Raw genomic sequence first — 20,075 nt, forward strand, 5'->3', positions numbered from 1 at the left:
ACACTGATCGATAACACGTTTATCGACAACCCAGTTGGGTTGGTAACAATGATACAACATTTCATCTCAGTTGTGCTGACAATTGACAACGCAACTCAAGTTTAGTGGTAATGCAAAATCGACCCCTAAACAAAGATGTCAATATTATAAGATAGGAAAAGTCAATTGTGAAAAATTAACTGTAGAGGGAGTTAACCTCTGTTGCTACGATATCATAGCAACATTCTGTTAAACGAAAACTGTTACTCATTGGAATATTGACAAGAAAAACATTAAAACTCAAGTTTGACGGCATTCGCTTTTGGTTTTATATTAAATAAAAAATAAGAAACAGTGAAGAAATAAATTTCAGCCACAAAACACGACGTTAATGTTTTCTGCCGCGAGAAATGGGAATCAAAAACGATTGGCATTGCTGTTATCAATTCCAGTGAGTTGTGTTGCCATCTGTAACCAAAATGTGGAACTATTAGCATATGTTTTTGGAAAATGCATTTGTTCGGGTCTTTATTGCTATACGTCTTTGCCCTAAACAAAGACGTACAGCAATCAGTGTTCGGAAACAAACAGTACATTATCATAAGGTACCGTACATGTACACAAACACTAAAAATAATTATAAAGTTTATGTACACGTACACAAACATTAAAAATCCATTTTAGTGTTTATGTAAGTGTACCCAACGAGAATCGAAAAGTTCGTCAAACACACATGTTTGGTACGCAACCTCCATCGTAATGTAACAACCACGTACCCAACCGAAAAGGTTGCGTACATCAGCGCGTACATTAAAAAACCACGTAGAGTACATCATAATGTACCTGTAGAAAGAAAGTGTTGCTAGGGTACACTTACATTTGTTTGGTTAATAAGGTATTAAAAATATTAAGTTTAATTTTTGTGGAATATATACAAATGAAATACATGTAAATATAAATGAATATGTATCTTCAATTAATTACTTAATTAATGAATTACTTTTTGCTTTTTTGTGTTTTTCCAAATTATGAATTGCCGTTGAGGTTCCCAGTGACTGGTACCTAGCTGTGAAGGCAACATCCGGTCTTTGGGTCTGCTATATTTTTATAGTTTGTTTACAGGTAGAATTATCGTAGTTTTAGGTTTTGATAAGTTAGAAAGTCAGAACTAGGTATATTATTTTATAATTTACGGAAAATTTCGCGAAAACCCTTTGGAATAGTTGCAGGTAGCGTAATTTTTTAACAAAATTAATTTTTTGCAAACTATATATGCAAAGAACCCCCTCAAATGCTATTTAATTCATTTTTAAACGTTGAGTGAAAATAATTATGAAAATGCCAAGACCAAAAAATATTGTTCTTCGTGATATGTTCAGTACAAACGAATCAAATCAAACAGTGTGTAATTTACAAAATTATGTCAACAATATTTTAAATTGGCATTCCGCAAATTTAGAGCGACATTTGAAAATTGTGCATCCCGATTTGTATGCGAACTATATTGATCAAAAACGGGAAAACGTAAAAGAAAAAAGAGTCATCAAAGTATTATTAAAACAAGTAAGAACAGACTATAGTCGGACGGGGCCGACCATGTGATACCCTATACCACTATCCCTGTGCACTAGCTTTCCGGGCTAGCTTTTGATAAATGATAACTTTTATTTAAATGTATACACAAAAGTTTTGATCAATTTAACACGCTAAATATTATCCGATCAAACCGTTGACTTGCACGCTACTTCTTCATCTCAAACCAAAACTACGTTTAAAATTTCGCGCCGATCGGACTATTATTGCGACCTACAGAGCGGCTACAAAATCGAGCAAAAATTTTGTTTTTGGTCCATTTCATCCCTTTAACATTTCACGATCATCGCCAAAAACTAATCAGTTCTATTCTGGTCCAAACCCGACCTCCATACTAAATTTCGTGACAATCGGTCCATAATTGCGGCCTCTAGCTTGATTACAATTTTTAATGGACGGACAGACGGACGGACGGACGGACGGACACACATCGCTAAATCGCTTTATCTCGTCGAGATATGAAGTTTGGTATACCACATGAGGGGTCTACGACGAATATTTCGCGGCGTTACATGAATTTTTGGGAAAACAAACTTATTATACCCTTTTCCACATTGTGGTATAGGGTATAAAAAGTGTGAATCCAAAAAACATTGAAACAGCATTGGTGGAACTTTTTACAAAAAATGGACGTCCTTTACATATGGCCGAAGATAAAGCCTTCAAAGTTCTTATAGAACCTGATTTAAGTGTACTCGGGATAACTGTAAATGAACATAACGTAATGGAACGAATTATCGCTTTCTCAAAAAATATTAAAACGGAAATCTCAAACGATCTTAAAGGGATATTATTTTCCCTTAAGATGGATATCGCAACAAGGCTGGACTTAAGTATGCTGGGTATTAATGTTCAGTACATTAATCGTTGTTAAAACGTTGGCTATAAAGGAGCTTAGATCAAGTCACACTTCTGAATATTTAAAAACAGTTATACTGGATGTTCTAAAGTAATATGATGTTGATATGCGTAATATTTTAACTATTACAACCGACAACGGATCAAATATGCTCAAAACTGTACGAATCCTGAACTCTGAAATGCAATTGTCGATAAATAATGATGCCGCGGATTTCGAAGAAGATGATATCGATTGCCGAATAGATATTGACACAATTGAATCAATTGATTTTAACATCTCATCGAACACAATTACTAGCATTCGTTGTGGTGCTCACACTCTCCAACTGTGTGTAAACGATATTCTGAAACAGTCGGCAATAAAAGACAATGTCGATAAGATACGATTCGTGGTAAAAAAAAAAAACTTAGAAGTAAAACGATTTTAAATTTTCGAAGAAGTGAACTCTACAAAAAACCTATCATTGATTGTGCAACACGTTGGAATTCAACATATAAAATGATTGAAAGATGCCTGGAAATGATGGAAATTATAAATACAATATGCAAGGATTATCCTGATTTATTTCTTGAATCTGAAGAATGGTCTTTCGCAACTGAATTCTTGGGACTATTTAAACCTATTTACAATGCTACCATTAAGTTACAAAGCGAACAGTTGTGCTATAGTGAACTATACATTATTGTTATGGATATAACATTTCAAATTGACGCTTTACCGGATAGCAACATGAAAACCCTTCCCAAAGAGTCCTTGAAGATAAGAAAGGATAAACATTTAAAAAATGAACTGTTTAACGCAGCTGTGTTCTTGGATCCACGAATCAAAGTATGCTTAACCTGCGAACAAAAACAAAGGGCGAAGAACTACATACTATCGTTATATGAACGCATGAACTCAAAAGAAGGTAAGTTTGCTTAAGTAAACCAGAACAATGCCTATTTATTTATATCAATAATCTTTTATGTTTCAGAACACAATACAAGTCACCCAATATTAGAGGAAACTCCATCACCGAGTAGACCAGATGCAGCCAAATCTTTTTCCGATTATCTGCAAATTATAGATCCTACCACAGAAATTCCGAGTTCATCTAATTTACACAATTTAGAAGCTGATTTTGCCAATTATGAGCGGCAATCAAGATTGCCACTAAATGAAAATATAATAGCGTTTTGGAACTCTCACAAAACCCATCATCAGTGAGATTGCTAATATGTACAGGCAATACCGTCAACCCAAGTAAGCGTGGAACGCTTATTTTCTGCTATGAAATACATATTATCTGATCAGCGCAATCGCATGTCAGCAACAAATCTTGAACATATATTAATGGTAAAAGTTAATGGGGATTTCAATTATGAAAGTTGAGCTTTCTCCTCTTAAATTCTATTTTCTTTAGTATGTTAATCTTTTTTATATTCGTTAATTTTTTATAAAATAAATAAATGTTTTAATATTTACTGGTTAAATATAAATATAGTTACTTTTGTATTTTATTTATACGATATTCATTCTTATTTTTATGGTTGCATTTTTCCTCATGCCATTCATATTTTATATTTCTTTATAAACATCACTCAGGTGTACGCAACCTCCATTTGTTTTTTAGGGTACATAATGATGTACGCTACGTGGTTTTTTAATGTACACGCAACATTTATAACGTACGTACCCAACCAATTCGGTTGGGTACGTGGTTGTTACTTTACAATGGTGGTTGCGTACCAAACATGTACGCTACGATTATCGTTGGGTACATGTACACAAACGCTAAAAATTGTTTTAAAGTTTGTGTACATGTACGGTACCTTATCGTAGTGTAACTTTTCATGCTAGGTACGGTACAAAACGTTATTGTACGGTACCTTAATGTAAGTTTTCGAACGCTGACAGCAATAAAGACCCGAACAAATGCATTTTCCAAAAACATATGCTAATAGTTCCACATTTTGGTTACAGATGGCTACACCACTCACTGAAATTGATAACAGCAATGTCAATCGTTTTTGATTCCCATATCTCGCGGCAGAAAACATTAACGTCGTGTTTTGTGGCTGAAATTTATTTCTTTTCTTATTGTTCATTCAATGAAAAAATCAAAAGCGAATGCCGTCAAACTTGAGTTTTAATGTTTTTCTTGTCAATATTCCAATGAGTAACAGTTTTCGTTTTACAGAATGTTGCTATGATATCGTAGCAACAGAGGTTAACTCCCTCTACAGTTAATTTTTCACAATTGACTTTTCCTATCTTATAATATTGACATCTTTGCCCTAAACAAAGACGTATAGCAATAAAGACTCGAACAAATGCATTTTCCAAAAACATATGATAATAGTTCCACATTTTGGCTTCAGATGGCTACACAACTCACTGGAATTGATAACAACAATGCCAATCGTTTTTGATTCCCATTTCTCGCGGCAGAAAACATTAACGTCGTGTTTTGTGGCTGAAATTTATTTCTTCACTATTTCTTATTTTTTATTTAATAAAAAAACAAAAGTCAACGCCGTAAAATTTGAGTTTTAATGTTTTTCTTGTCAATATTCCAATGAGTAACAGTTTTCGTTTAACAGAATGTTGCTATGATATCGTAGCAACAGAGGTTAACTCCCTCTACAGTTAATTTTTCACAATTGACTTTTCCTATCTTATAATATTGACATCTTTGCCCTAAAAAAGAAAAGGGCAACCCAGTTCGAAATTTGCTCGGCCTTCTTTATTCTTTTATTTTTATGATGTCAGAAATGAAGCAGGAAAGCAGGCGAGGCAGCTTATGTACCCAGACCGTTAAGGCCTGCGTACATAAGCTGCTTCGCCTGATTGCCTTGCTCTCCTGCTCCATTTCTGACATAATAAAAATAAAAGAATAAAGAAGGCCGAGCAAATTTCGAACTGGGTTGCCCTTTTCTTTTTTACTCTTTTATCAGAAGTAAGCAAGGTAAGCAGGCAAGGTAGCTTATGTACTCAGCCCTTTACTCGTACAAAATCTTATTAGGAATTTGTTTGTTTGGGCATTTTATCCGGACATAAATCCCAACTAATGTTTGTAGTTATGTCCGAGTTGATTGACGGATATAAGCCCAATTTCATTTAGAAAATAATGTTCGGGTACTTTTCCACACATTTCAGTCGTTAACCATCAGTCTATTTTGAAACGTTTGATAATTAATTACGGGTGTGTATCTGCGACAAGCTGCGGATCAAGTCCCTAGCCGTCTCTTCCTTAGGATACCTTCCCACAAATGTTCAACATGATTATTTAATAGCTCGAAGTTTTCGAAGATCCTTGGAAATTTATATCGATGCTACTCGTTGTGGTCCTGTTTATAGCGATTTTATGTTTTTCGTGGGCAAGTCCATGCTTCCTGACATAGTAGGCCGAACGCTCTAAGTTATACGGTGTCCAACTGAAATGACTAGTGGGCCGAATATCTATCGACAAGAAATGATTCCTAAAATAAGATCTACTTCCAAAATGGACTATGTCGATCAATTTCTTCATGTACCTCCTCCGCAACCAGGGACGTACGCAGGGGGGGGGGGGCACAGGGGGCCCGGGCCCCCCCCCGAAATGGTTTGGTCGAACATAATTTGTTAAGCTACTGTAACTACTTATTATATTTTTTTCTCATAAAAATGTTTGTATGTTTGAAGATTTCAAATTAAAACATACTTTTCTGAACAGAAAATGTTCATCATTAACAAGTTTTGTAAGAAAATATTTGAAATTTTTTTGTTTGTATGCTGTTTTTGAGAGAAACTTCCAATGAAATCTGAATTACTTCTTCATGTCATATCATTCCACTATCAAATGCGAATTCCATAATGAATATACTCCAACTTTATGTCATATTCGAACTATATATAGCTCTCGAAGCTTAAAACTCATTCAGTAACAACAAAAATAGCGATTTGAGTGTTGTGGGAATGGAAGTATATGAAAAAATGTCTATTGGATAAAATGTATGAAGAGTCGGTCCTTCGTGGACTCCATCATGAAAGCCATTTAGAAATTTGTTTTACTAGCATCGCCAAAATTTTGTTATCCTATTTTAGACAAATTAGCTGCTAAACAGTATGAGAAAATAATGAAGACAAATGAATTTTTGTGCGTCACTTCATTTTTTTCTTTATCATCACCGAAGTAAAATTGTAGCCTCAGACTTTAAGGTGTACGAGATTATATACACTAGGATACGAAACAAATAGGTCTCATCAAAATAATGATTTTAGACTCCACATATGTTTGGACGATATTCGTTTCAGACAAGATGGAAGTACTTACCACCGTCCGTCCGTCTGTATCTCTGTTTGTCTGGCAGGTTGGAACTCATGATAACTCTCGAACGGATCAACCTATTTGGTCCAAGATATGGATCTCGTAATGTTTTGTCCAAATTAAATTCAAGTTATATCGGTAGCTCTGCCATAAAAGTTAAAAAATGTTAATTAAAATGGTCGAAGGGACTAACCGATTCAGTCTAAAATCGAACCTAGTATGGACTACCTAGTTCCACTCGCAAATTAACTTCCAAAAGTACATCAAGTTTCAAGAGATTTTTTTGGACAACATCTTCAGGTCCCTCATACAAGTCTAACATAACTGCAGTTTAAAGACTGTTCGAGGATCCTTTGGACATTTTGTAGTCTTGTTTACAGCGATATCCTATTTTTCGTGAACAAGTTCATGCTTCCTAAAATAGCTTATGGGCGCGGTAACTATCGAGAGGAGTGTCTCTCAAAATAAGATCCGTTTCCAAAATTAATTATCTTATTATTAGCAAATAATTATGTGGGGTTCTTTTGTAACATTATATTAAAAGTAAAAATAATCCTGGAATCAGACTCTATCTCCTCCGGTAAATAACATTGTGCAACATTTTTAAGGTAATATTGTGCAAACTATTTGAAGTGAGGATTTTGTGAAAGTACAGACCCAAAATACAGAAGCCCTAGTTGCGTTTTGTTGAGTCAGACCCAGCACGGATTATCCAAACATTGTTAAATATTGACTTTTTAAACCAACTCGGGGCTATATTTCTGAAACCAATGAATATCTTCTTCTGACCTCTGAAGCAAATTTGTAGATAAGGGCCAGACCAAGGCAATTTGTATAAGGTATATGCATGAATTACAACAAGTAAAAAATTTACAAAAACAACATTGTTGTTATTGAAAATTAATTGTCAAAAATAAATATTGAATAATAGGGTCGTTCCAAAATTTTTTTCAGGAAATTTTTTACATTTTGAAAATCCTCTAAAATAGAACAAATTTGAATCAAAATGTAAATATAAAGCATGTCGTAATTCATTGTTATTACACGTTTACGGTGAAAAGAATAATTTTATGGTAGCAAATTTCGAAGTTTCAAATTTCATGAGTAGACCCTATTAAATTTTGAAAACTAAATTTACAAAAAAAAGTAAGAATAAAGCAGGTTGTCACTTCTACCTTGTATAAATATGCCTTGGGCCAGACTAAAATATTTGGAGAAATAATGAACTGGAAGTAGATTTATTGCCTCAAATGTTATAATATATCTAAAAATTCCATAATTTGTATACATTTCGCACCATATCTCCATTCTTAAAAATTAAGCTAAGATCATCGAAATATTGAAAATCTTGCTATAGCAGAGATAACGGCAATTCTTTGTGTTTGTTAAATTCTGCGATAAACCATAACGTGGACCTATATGATTATATTCTATTTTCAATTCTAAATATCCTACTCTGTAAATATTTAAAATTTTATCCTAAATATTATGAATTCTTTCTGTTGAATTTATATGCTGTGTATCAATATTTCACATAAAATTCGAAAAATAGAATAGAATATGGGTCAAAAGCTCCAGTCCATCGGACAAAAATTTACCCAGATATGAGATTTCGAAGGGAAACATTTGTTGTGTTTTGTATCTAGCATAGAAACTAAAAACGTCTTTTCCTCGAAGAGGCACTTTTGAAAGCGGTGCCCACTGTAGCTCGAAAACGGATGCTCCGGTCTTTATATGTTTTTGTAGGACTATTATACACATAAAGCATGTGATTAACCGAGAGAGTCTTTAAAAAAAAACTGACGGAGTCCAACAAAAATATCAAATTTTTACAGTTTCTTATTTTTGTTAAAACCGAAATTTCGATTTTAACTTTTCAAAATTTTTTAAAAATGTTTTTTTTTTTTTTTAATTCCGTTTCGATAATGGACAAGATTATTAGGTTCGTAATGATCCCACAAAAATATATGCCGATCGGTTTATTCTTTTTCAAACTACAGTGGGTACCGTAAACTGCTTTAGTAAAAACAGTGCTTTATAGGCGGGCACTTGCCAGAAAGATTTTTTCAAAAAAAAAAAAAAAAAAAATAGAAGGTAACTCAAGGTTTAACAGATTTCTTAAACAAATGCATGAAAATGGATCCTTATAAATGGCCATAACCAATTAAAATGGCTTTGCGTAACGCTACACAACATTTTTTAATTTCATGATTTTTGGTCAAGTTGGGCCCCCCCCGAAATGAAATCCTGCGTACGTCCCTGTCCGCAACACCTTTGAGCATTAATCCTAATCCACATTCTTGTCGGCAAGATGTAACGTCTAATGTAAAGGACCACAAAATTCTGAAACACTACTTAACACATAATTTTTGGGGGAAAAGATGTTGGTTTTGTAGCCGGTGTTTGATCTGTCAGTAGATTAAAGTTTAAATTCACATAGGCTGACGGTAAATCTCTGTCGGCAAAGTCGACTGATACTTTTTTACTTGTTTTGGAGTCTTTTTAACCATTTCTGAGTAACATTTTAACTAATTCTATTACAGATTGTGAATTACACAACAATGTTTTTTGTTTTGTATCGGCAACAGATCAAAGCAATCGATCATCATCCAAGCACTTGACTAAATAAGACCCAATGAATTTATTACCATGTCACCGAGTTCGAGTAGATTCTCGGCACGAAATACGTCATATTCATTTTTGTGCATTCATCATTACATACTTATCTTTTAATGTGTGTTTTAGTTTCTAAATTTTGTGTAATGCGCCACAACAGGTGAATACAAAAAAGGGCCCCTGATTAGATTTGAGTCACAGATTTTATTAGCCCTGTCATATAGTTAGTGGGACCATAAATGCCTGTTGTAAAATATTTTTGTTTTTTATTTTCTTTGTAGAATGAAATTTATTTAAATCAGTGCTGTTGACACAGAGATAATGTAATGGGAGGGGTGGATGGTTGATAAAATATGTATATAAAAGGGTAGATGACTTGAGAAAATGTGAAGAAATGACATGCAAGAAAAGTTTGTTTGAGGTTTTTTTTATAGGGCAGGTGGTTACATTTTAAATTATTTCAAAAATCTGTAATTTCAAAATTATATCTGAAACAATCAAACGATTGTTTCGTTAAGCTGGGAACACATTGTCAGTTTTGAATGTCAGCTTTGTTGGTGCTTGCTAGTGTGGCCGTTAATTTTTGTCATTCATCATGCAACGACAAAATATTTTGTGGTTGCTGGACGGTTGGACAGTTATCGATAATTGCAAAAAATCGTGTTTCAAATCTGACAATGTGTACTGTGCTTTACTTTGCTGTTTAATTTAATCTTCGAATCAAACATCAAATTATTTAAAAATACACATTTTATACATGCTTTATTTTCCACAGTAAATAACAAAGGCCTTGAAATCATTGATTTCCTGTGGAAATCTTTATGACGGGAGCTATATATAATGCAGCAAAATTACCTATCTAAACAGCCATACGTCCAACAATCAATGGTCATTCCTATCGAAAATAAAAGAAAAAAAAAATAATGGACGTCATGTCGGCCGGGAAAAAGCTCGTCATAAATTTCACGTGATTCGCCCATAAAAATATTCTTTGAAAGCTTGTAGACTTATTCCCTATAATTTCTATAACAAATAGCGTTTAACCACATTCAAGCACATGTTCTAAGAAGTTTTGCAATTTAATCTAAGCAAAAAGAAAAGGGGTACGAAACGGCAATTGCGTTTACACTTCACAGTAGGTAGGTCGAAGTTATTTATAGCACCATGTTATAAATTATGTAAATATAGAAGGGAATAAATAGTGTTCAAAACAAATGCTACAAATGGTTGTGAAATGAAAACGAAATAAAATATTTTGCATACACAACAAAAAAAACGACCATGTAGGAAAAGTTTGAAATATCAATATATTTTAAAGAATATACAGATGTACCCTTTTCTTTCAGAAAGGGTCTATAGAAGCACCCTTTCTTTCGGAAAGGGTTACAAAAGCACCATTTCCTTAGAAAGGGTCTACAGAAGCACCCCTTCCTTCGAAAGAGTCTATAGGATCACCTTTTCCTTCAGAAAGAACCTATAGGACCACATTTTTCTTCAAAAAGAGTCTATAGAAGCACCCTTTCCTTCAGAAAGGGTCTACAGAAGCACCCTTTCCTTCAGAAAGGGTCTACAGAAGCACCCTTTCCTTCAGAAAGGGTCTACAGAAGCACCCTTTCTTTCAAAGCGGATCCAAAGAAGCAGTCTTTCTTTTAGAAATGCTCTATAGAAGCACCCTTTCTCTCAGTATGGGTCTATAGAAGCACCCTTTCATTCAGAGAGGGCATGTAGAAGCACCCTTTCTTTGGGAAATGGTCTATAGAAGTACCCTTTCTTTCAGAAATGGCCTATAGAAGCAACCTTTCTTTGAAAACGGGTCCAAAAAAGCAGCCTTTTCTTTCAGAAATGGTCTATAGAAGAAACCTTTCTTTCAAAACGGGTCCAAAAAAGCAGCATTTTCTTTCAGAAATGGTCTATAGAAGCACACTTTCTTCAGAGAGCGTCTAGAAGGTTTTATAGAAGCACCCTTTCTTTCAGAAAGGATCTATAGAAGCAACCTTTCCTTCAGAAAGGATCTATAGAAGCAACCTTTCTTTGAAAACGGGTCCAAAAAAGCAGCCTTTTCTTTCAGAAATGGTCTATAGAAGAAACCTTTCTTTCAAAACGGGTCCAAAAAAGCAGCATTTTCTTTCAGAAATGGTCTATAGAAGCACACTTTCTTCAGAAAGCGTCTAGAAGGTTTTATAGAAGCACCCTTTCTTTCAGAAAGGATCTATAGAAGCAACCTTTCCTTCAGAAAGGATCTATAGAAGCAACCTTTTCTTCAGAAAGGATCTATAGAAGCAACCTTTCCTTCAGAAAGGGTTTATAGAAGCACCCTTTTTTTAGAAAGGGCATATAGAAGCACCCTTTTTTTAGAAAGGGCATATAGAAGCACCCTTTCTTTAAGAAAGGGTCTATAGAAGCACCCTTTCATTCAGAAAGGGCAAATAAAAGCACCCTTTCTTTTAGAAAGGGTCTACAGAAGCACCCTTTCTTTCAGAAAGTGTCGATAAAAGAACCCTATTCTTTCAGAAAGGGTTAATAGAAGAACCCTTTCCTCAGAAAGGTCTATAGAAGAACCCTTTTCTCAGAAAGGTCTATAGAAGCACCCTTTCGTTCAGAAAGGGTCTATAGGACCACCTTTTCCTTCAGAAAGAGTCTATAGAAGCACCCTTTCTTTTAGAAAGGGTTTATAAAAGCACCCCTTCTTTCAGAAAGGGTCTACAGAAGCACCATTTCTTTTAGAAAGGGTCTACAGAAGCACCATTTTCTTTCAGAAAGGGTCTACAGAAGCACCATTTCCTTAGAAAGGTCTATAGAAGCACATTTTCATTCAGAAAGGGTCTATAGGACCAACTTTTCCTTCAAAATGAGTCTATAGAAGCACCATTTCATTAGAAAGGGTCGATAGAAGTACCCTTTCGTTCAGAATGGGTCTATAGATGCACTCTTTCGTTCCTTCAGAAAGGGTCTATGGGACCAACTTTTCCTTCAGAAAAGGTCTATAGGACCACATTTTCCTTCAGAAAGGGTCTATAGGCCCACCTTTTCCTTCAGAAAGAGTCTATAGAAGCACCCTTTCTTTTAGAAAGGGTTTATAAAAGCACCCCTTCTTTCAGAAAGGGACTATAGAAGCACCCTTTCTTTCAGAAAGGGTTTATAAAAGCACCCCTTCTTTCAGAAAGGGTCTATAGAAGCACCCTTTCTTTCAGAAAGAGTCTACAGAAGCACCATTTCCTTAGAAGCACACTTTCATTCAGAAAGGGTCTATAGGACCACCGTTTCCTTCAGAAAGAGTCTATAGGACCACCTTTTCTTCAGAAAGAGTCTATAGAAGCACCCTTTCTTTTAGAAAGGGTCTATAGACGCACCCTTTCCCTCAGAAAGGGTCTATAGAAGCACCCTTTTTTTCTGAACGGGTCCAAAGAAGCAGCCTTTCTTTCAGAAATGGTCTATAGAAGCACCCTCTCTTTCAGAAATGGTCTATAGAAGCACCCTTTTTATCAGTATGGGTCTATAAAACCACGCTTTCCTTCAGAAAGGGTCTATAGAAGCACCCCTTCTTTCAGAAAGGGTTTATAAAAGCATCTCTTCTTTCAGAAAGGGTCTACAGAAGCACCATTTCTTTTAGAAAGGGTCTACAGAAGCACCATTTTCTTTCAGAAAGGGTCTACAGAAGCACCATTTCCTTAGAAAGGTCCATAGAAGCACACTTTCATTCAGAAAGAGTCTATAGGACCAAATTTTCCTTCAGAAAGAGTCTATAGAAGCAACATTTTCTTAGAAAGGATCTATAGAAGCACCCTTTATTTCAGAAAGGGTCTATAGGACCACCTTTTCCTTCAGAAAGGGTCTATAGGACCTCCTTTTCCTTCAGAAAGGGTCTATAGGACCACCTTTTCCTTCAGAAAGGGCCTATAGGACCATATTTTCCTTCAGAAAGAGTCCATAGAAGCACCCTTTCTTTCAGAAAGGGTTTATAAAAGCACCCCTTCTTTCTTTCATTCTTTTAGAAAGGGTCTACAGAAGCACCCTTTTCTTTCAGAAAGTGCCTATAGAAGAACTCTTTTCTTTCAGAAAGGGTCTATACAAGCATCCTCTTTCAGGAACCACGCTTTCGTTCAGAAAAGCACTCATTCTTTCAGAAAGCGTTTATAGAAGCACCTTTTTCCAAAATGTTGGTATGAAAGCATATTTTCTTTCAGAAAGGGTCTATAGAAACATCCTTTCCTTTGGGGAAGAGGATCAGATTCAGATACCGGACCCGCCACATCACACCAAGGTATTGAAGAAACTGTAAAGGGACTAACTCTATTATGAAGTGATCAATACCAGCAGAGGTTGTGGGTGTGTCTTGGTTGCAGAATAGACTCCAAATTGTCTGAAATAGATTTCATCCTAATATTCTTGGGGGTCCAAACCATTATTTTGAAGGCACTTTGGATCGTGTCTTAGGCTAAAAGCTGAATGTATAAAAAAGCATAATAGTAATTTGTTTAAAAGTTCCCTGTAAGTGTTCTTCATGTTGTTCCGTTTTATTGATGTCCTCCAGCAGCATTTTCGTTTTTACATCTAAGTCCTTATTTTTAGAAGAAACACGTCATTACGGACTTAAAGGTTGAATTAGACGTGACATAACCATAATGCCATATCAATCAGCTAATTGAACCAAACCCATGGAAATCAATGTATTCAATTAGTGGTAACTTAACATAATGCCATAGCCATAACCATGAAAAAACCAATTGGGTTTTGGTTTTCTATGGTTACTGCATTATGGCTATGTCACGTCTAATTCTACCTTAAGTCCATATTTATATTGTGCAATTTTCCTTGCGGCAATTGTCAGTTTGATGGAGAGAGACGTGAGGTATTTGGTAACCCTTTACCACTCAACACCCTCTCTTACCTACAAACTGAGACTTGCCGCAAGTAAACTCGCCGAATGTAAATTGGAACTAATCAACTGGACTGAATATGGTTCCATTACCTCTTTTTTATTAGTATTTAAAATCGAAGGACCAAATGTATTTTTTACAGTAGCGGCATCTATATGTAAAGTAGAAATTAGAGTAAGGATGATTTACGTATATAGAATATATAGAAGCACCCTTTTTATCAGTATGGGTCTATAAAACCACGCTTTCCTTCAGAAAGGGTCTATAGAAGCACCCCTTCTTTCAGAAAGGGTTTATAAAAGCATCTCTTCTTTCAGAAAGGGTCTACAGAAGCACCATTTCTTTTAGAAAGGGTCTACAGAAGCACCATTTTCTTTCAGAAAGGGTCTACAGAAGCACCATTTCCTTAGAAAGGTCCATAGAAGCACACTTTCATTCAGAAAGAGTCTATAGGACCAAATTTTCCTTCAGAAAGAGTCTATAGAAGCAACATTTCCTTAGAAAGGGTCTATAGAAGCACCCTTTATTTCAGAAAGGGTCTATAGGACCACCTTTTCCTTCAGAAAGGGTCTATAGGACCTCCTTTTCCTTCAGAAAGGGTCTATAGGACCACCTTTTCCTTCAGAAAGGGCCTATAGGACCATATTTTCCTTCAGAAAGAGTCCATAGAAGCACCCTTTCTTTCAGAAAGGGTTTATAAAAGCACCCCTTCTTTCTTTCATTCTTTTAGAAAGGGTCTACAGAAGCACCCTTTTCTTTCAGAAAGTGTCTATAGAAGAACTCTTTTCTTTCAGAAAGGGTCTATACAAGCATCCTTTTTCAGGAAGGGTCTATAGAAGCACCATTTTCTTAGAAAGGATCTATAGAAGCACTCTTTCGTTCAGAAAGGGTCTATAGGACCACCTTTTCCTTCAGAAAGGGTCTATAGGACCACCTTTTCCTTCAGAAAGAGTCTATAGAAGCACCCTTTTTATCAGTATGGGTCTATAGAACCACGCTTTCCTTCAGAAAGGGTCAGAAGCAAAATTTCGTTCAGAAATAGTCTATGGAAGCACCACTTCTTTTAGAAAGGGTCTACAGAAGCACCATTTTCTTTCAGAAAGGGCCTATAGAAGCACCCATTCTTTCAGAAAGGGTCTACAGAAGCACCATTTCTTTAGAAAGGTCTATAGAAGCACACTTTCATTCAGAAAGATCTATAGGACCAACTTTTCCTTCAGAAAGAGTCTATAGAAGCACCCTTTTTAACAACGGGCCCAAAGAAGCAGCCTTTCTATCAGAAATGGTCTGTAGAAGCACCCTTTCTTTCAGTATGTGTCTATAGAACCACGCTTTCGTTCAGAAAAGCACTCATTCTTTCAGAAAGCGTTTATAGAAGCACCTTTTTCCAAAATGTTGGTATGAAAGCATATTTTCTTTCAGAAAGGGTCTATAGAAACATCCTTTCCTTTGGGGAAGAGGATCAGATTCAGATACCGGACCCGCCACATCACACCAAGGTATTGAAGAAACTGTAAAGGGACTAACTCTATTATGAAGTGATCAATACCAGCAGAGGTTGTGGGTGTGTCTTGGTTGCAGAATAGACTCCAAATTGTCTGAAATAGATTTCATCCTAATATTCTTGGGGGTCCAAACCATTATTTTGAAGGCACTTTGGATCGTGTCTTAGGCTAAAAGCTGAATGTATAAAAAAGCATAATAGTAATTTGTTTAAAAGTTCCCTGTAAGTGTTCTTCATGTTGTTCCGTTTTATTGATGTCCTCCAGCAGCATTTTCGTTTTTACATCTAAGTCCTTATTTTTAGAAGAAACACGTCATTACGGACTTAAAGGTTGAATTAGACGTGACATAACCATAATGCCATATCAATCAGCTAATTGAACCAAACCCATGGAAATCAATGTATTCAATTAGTGGTAACTTAACATAATGCCATAGCCATAACCATGAAAAAACCAATTGGGTTTTGGTTTTCTATGGTTACTGCATTATGGCTATGTCACGTCTAATTCTACCTTAAGTCCATATTTATATTGTGCAATTTTCCTTGCGGCAATTGTCAGTTTGATGGAGAGAGACGTGAGGTATTTGGTAACCCTTTACCACTCAACACCCTCTCTTACCTACAAACTGAGACTTGCCGCAAGTAAACTCGCCGAATGTAAATTGGAACTAATCAACTGGACTGAATATGGTTCCATTACCTCTTTTTTATTAGTATTTAAAATCGAAGGACCAAATGTATTTTTTACAGTAGCGGCATCTATATGTAAAGTAGAAATTAGAGTAAGGATGATTTACGTATATAGTCCAAAGCTAGACACATATGTACATTTCTTATGCATTTTCCACACGGGCATTTATCGCAAAATCCATTCAACCGGCATAATTATCCCATCAACCAGCTGCATCAACAGAATTTATTTATTTTTATGGTTAAATTAAATCATCACGCCGTTGTCAGAATGTCAGAATACCTCACAGGCACGCAGCGATCTTAATAAGTATTAATTATTTTAATAATTAGCATAAGCATTATTTACAAATTGTAGTGCAGTTTTCTCTCTCTCTTCAACTGCAAACGGAGACGACGTTAGCTGGATGATTGACTGACTTATTTGAGCTCATCTTGGTAAAAGCAAACCGTGACAGCAGACGGCTGACTTATTTGAGTGCATTTTACCAGGTAAACGGGTATTAATCACGCTTCCACAGCTCGCATGTGTAAACAAAGTGATCTATCTCTGTGTGGTAATGCAAGTGAATTTCATGCGTTGTTGTTTGTTTTGTCGGCGACCGGCGACTGTCAACAAATCAACAGATTTATGTTTTATTTGTTTTTTTTCTTAATTAATCAACAAAATATTATTACAGCTGTCTGACACACGGCAAAAAGGTAGAAGATAATAATATGAAAAAAATGTGCACGTTTTTATATTAATGCGGGTGGGAAAAGGTTAAACTAGTACTGAGGTGTCTTAATTCCGTGATGAATTTGATATTAAGAAAATGATTGTGCCATCATCTATATGGGATATAAAACCAAAGATGTATAACATAACAAGATAAGACATTTCCAATGCTACTATACATCGGCAGATGGTACTGGTGGTCTAACATAATGTGAAGTTACAATATTGTGACATGAATTATGTTATATTTAACATAGTTCACATTGGTGTACGCTTTTGTTTCTGTTAATTGTCTGTTATACATAAACGCACTCTATGCTTGAATATTTAAATTGAACTCCATTGTGAATGATGTCCAATCTTTACCACTTTATGTCTTTGTAAAAACCAAAGACATAAAGTGGTAAAGATTGGACATCATTCACAATGGAGTTCAATTTAAATATTCAAGCATAGAGTGCGTTTATGTATAACAGACAATTAACAGAAACAAAAGCGTACACCAATGTGAACTATGTTAAATATAACATAATTCATGTCACAATATTATAACTTCACATTATGTTAGACCACCAGTACCATCTGCCGATGTATAGTAGCATTGGAAATGTCTTATCTTGTTATGTTATACATCTTTGAAAAACATAATATACTGATTATTTCACATGTAGATGGCATTACTGTTATAAGTGGACTGTTGTGTGGTCGTTCGGTCATACCATCAAATTAATTGTTTATAAAAAATAGTTTATTATAGCTATGTTCCTTTACCTGCCTGAGGTTACCATTTCTTACCATTTTTAACCTGCAAAGCGTTCCTTTACTTTAACAAACATACCATTTATATGAGACCAGTTCACCACTTTTACCATTTTTTGCCACTGTTACCATTTTTTAAAGTAAAGGAACAGACCATATGTATAACAATTTTTGTCATACCAATACAATATACCATTATGTCTTGTCCACCCGCAAATCTGTCCGATGTTTATTATTTACGCTACTACAACTACTCACATGTGATTTCAGCTATTGCAATTGAATCTCATGCGTTTTTATTTTTTTTTTTTGTCCGTCGTCTGTTAACAAATCAACAGATTTACGTTAGCTTGTTTTTATTAAACAACATACAGTAACAACTGTCTGGCACACATCAAAAATTTGAGGACAATAAGATACAAATTCGTTCACATTTTGATATTAAAGTGGGTTTCAAATGTTAAACTGCTTACTGAATTTCCGAATTCCGGGAAAAAATTGGAAAAAAATTGTTGATCGTGTTGTTTCAATGATCGATTCTATAATGAATCGAATACAATAAGATCTATCAATGATTTTCAAATTCTGACGGCTATGATCATTCAAAGACGTACAATATTAAAGATTGGACATAATGCATATGGCAGTTAAAGTTTAATATTCAAGTATAGAGGTCGTTTTCGCATAAAAGACATTTAACAGAACACAATAGAAACAAAAGCGTACACAAATGTGAACTATGTTAAATATAACATAATTCATGTCACAATATTGTAACATGACATTATGTTAGATGAACTAGATCTTTCAAATGAACTTGATTGTAAAACTCTAGTAACAAAGACATAAAATATAACAAGATGGGACATTTACATTGCTACTATACATCGGCAGATGGCGCTCCAGGTCTAACATAATGTTATGTTCCAATATGGTGACATAAAATTATGTTATACTTGTTTTTGTTGCCGTCATGTTCTGTTAGTTGTCTGTTATACACAAACACCAAAGACATAAAAGAGAACAAGATGGGACATTTACATTGCTACTATACATCGGCAGATGGCGCTGGAGGTCTAACATAATGTTATGTTCCAATATGGTGACATAAAATTATGTTGTACTTGTTTTTGTTGCCGTCGTGTTCTGTTAGTTGTCTGTGATACACAAACACCCTCTATGGTTTAATAGTAAAATTGAACTGCATTATGCACTATGTCCAATCTTTACAGTTCTATGTCTTTGCTAGTAATGATTGGAAATCATGCATACTTACTTACTTAGTTGGCCCATTACAGAACATTTGTTCCATAGACCGAACTAAGAAAAGATCTCCATTCCTCTCCGTTTTTCGCTTGACTTTTTGGAATACCGCGCCTTTTCATTTCTTCGTCCACTTGTATGCTCCATCGAAGCTTAGGCCTGCCGATTCTGCGTGCACCGCCATGTGGCATGTATTCATACGTCTTTTTAGCGGGTTCGTCATCGCTCATTCTCATCATATGGCCTAGCCAATGCAATCGTTGCATCTCGATACGTTAACCTATATTCATGTCTTTGTATAGCTTATATAGCTCGTGATTCATACGACGTCGATATTCACCGTCAACGCAAATCGGCCCGTAGATCTTTCGAAGAATTTTCCTCTCAAACACACCAAGCACTGCCTTATCTGCTTGCGCAAGTACCCATGCTTCGGAGCCATACATTAGGATGGGTAGTATCAGCGTTTTGTATAGTGTTATTTTTGTTTGACGAGATGTGGCTTTGTTTTTAAATTGCTTACTTAGACCATAGTAGCATCTGTTGGCCAATACAATTCTTCTTCTTATTTCACAACTGATGTTGTTTGTTGTGTTTATGGCAGTGCCGAGGTAGATGAAGTCTTTAACTACCTCAAAATTGTAGGTACCAACTTCCACAGTTGGTCCGAGCTCTATGGACGCTTTGCGCGTCGACACCATCAATTTGGTCTTTTTGCCGTTTACCGCCAGACCCACTTTCGCAGATTCTGCTTCGACCTTCCTAAAGTTATGAGTTACTTCCTTTACTGATCGCCCCATGATGTCTATGTTATCAGCATAGGCAAGTAACATGTGGCTATTGGTGTAAATTGTGCCATTTCTTTTGACATTTGCATCTCGTATTACCTTTTCCAGCAAAATGTTGAATAGGTCACACGAAAG

This window comes from Musca autumnalis, unplaced genomic scaffold, assembly GCF_047663935.1.
Source record: "Musca autumnalis isolate F117 unplaced genomic scaffold, ASM4766393v1 scaffold_5, whole genome shotgun sequence".
NCBI classification, from domain to species: domain Eukaryota; kingdom Metazoa; phylum Arthropoda; class Insecta; order Diptera; family Muscidae; genus Musca; species Musca autumnalis.